Source organism: Mandrillus leucophaeus, unplaced genomic scaffold (genome assembly GCF_000951045.1).
Source record: "Mandrillus leucophaeus isolate KB7577 unplaced genomic scaffold, Mleu.le_1.0 Scaffold318, whole genome shotgun sequence".
Taxonomy (NCBI): Eukaryota; Metazoa; Chordata; class Mammalia; order Primates; family Cercopithecidae; genus Mandrillus; species Mandrillus leucophaeus.
The window spans coordinates 1,823,895-1,825,166 of record NW_012103343.1 but is presented as its reverse complement, the minus strand read 5'-3'; the positions used below and the strand labels follow the sequence as shown (position 1 = coordinate 1,825,166).

Genomic DNA, 1,272 nt, shown 5'->3' with positions numbered 1-1,272 from the left:
TGCCGTACTGCACTCCAGCCTGGGCAACAAAGTGAGACCCTATCTAAAAAAAAAAAAAAAAAAAATTAAATGCATAAAATAAAATACTTAGAATTACAAAGGAAATCAATTGTATTGAAATACGGCTGGGATTATGGGCACCTGCCACCACGCCCAGTTAATTCTTTTTTGTATTTTTAGTAGAGATGGGGTTTCACCATGTTGGTCAGGCTGGTCTCAAACTCTTGACCTCATGTTCCACCTGCTTTGGCATCCCAAAGTGCTGGGATTACAGCCGTGAACCACTGCACCTGGCCAGAAATCAATTGTATTGAAATATGGTTATCAGACTATTTTAAAAGCAAATGTTTGATATAGTGATATATATCAATGTATTACAATGTATTACAAGACCTAGTGTTGAGCTTAGTAACTAATGCAGAAGCAACGTTAGACACAAACTATTTTAGCATATCTGCAACAATATTCTATGAAACTATCTGTGCTTTCTACTGGTGACTATCACAGGTGCTGTGAATACTACTATAGTTTGTTACAATATTCATAATTGAAGAGAATGCTAAGCTTCAATTAGAGGTTATTAGAAATAAACATGTAATTTCTTCCCAATCCATGTTTATGGACCCAGCGGGAGAGTTAGTGAAAGCTCCAGGTAAGAACACCTGTGTAGAGAAAGCATATGTTGGAGGCCTCTTGACTTTGACTTTGTTTATATTTGGGGAGAACAATAGGGAGAATTAAATATTTTAATCAAAACCTTTGAAAAACGTTGGAAAACCAAAATAGTATTCTTTTAAAATGGAGCATGATATTATCATTGGCATATGAACTACAAAGGAACATTAATGTTCATTAGTTTCTGTATATTATTTTGTTGAAAAGCAAAGGATTTTTAGAATCTTTTTATATATTATAGATGTGAAAGTTATTTGAAATAGTGGCCAGGCGTGGTGGTGACTCACACCTGTAATCCCAACACTTTGGGAGGCTGAGGGGGGCGCATCACTTGAAGACAAGAGTTCAAGACCAGCCTGACCAACATGGTGAAACCCCATCTCTACTAAAAATACAAAAATTAGCCGGGCATGGTGGCAGATGCCTGTAATCCCAGCACTTTGGGAGGCCGAGGCAGGTGGATCACAAGGTCAGGAGTTTGAGACCAGCCTGACCAATATGGTGAAAATACAAAATACAAAAATTAGCTGGGTGTGGTAGCGCATGCCTGTAGTTCCAGCTACTTGGGAGACTGAGGCAGGAAAATTGCTTGAACCT

The 1,272-nt window shown here is 38.2% G+C and overlaps 1 protein-coding gene across 1 annotated transcript in view; it reads left to right on the top strand.

Moving 5' to 3' along the window:
- NMI (N-myc (and STAT) interactor) overlaps positions 1-1,272 on the top strand; it is a 20,310-nt gene that overhangs the window by 5,676 nt on the left and 13,362 nt on the right. The gene's annotated exons all lie outside the window — the stretch shown is intronic.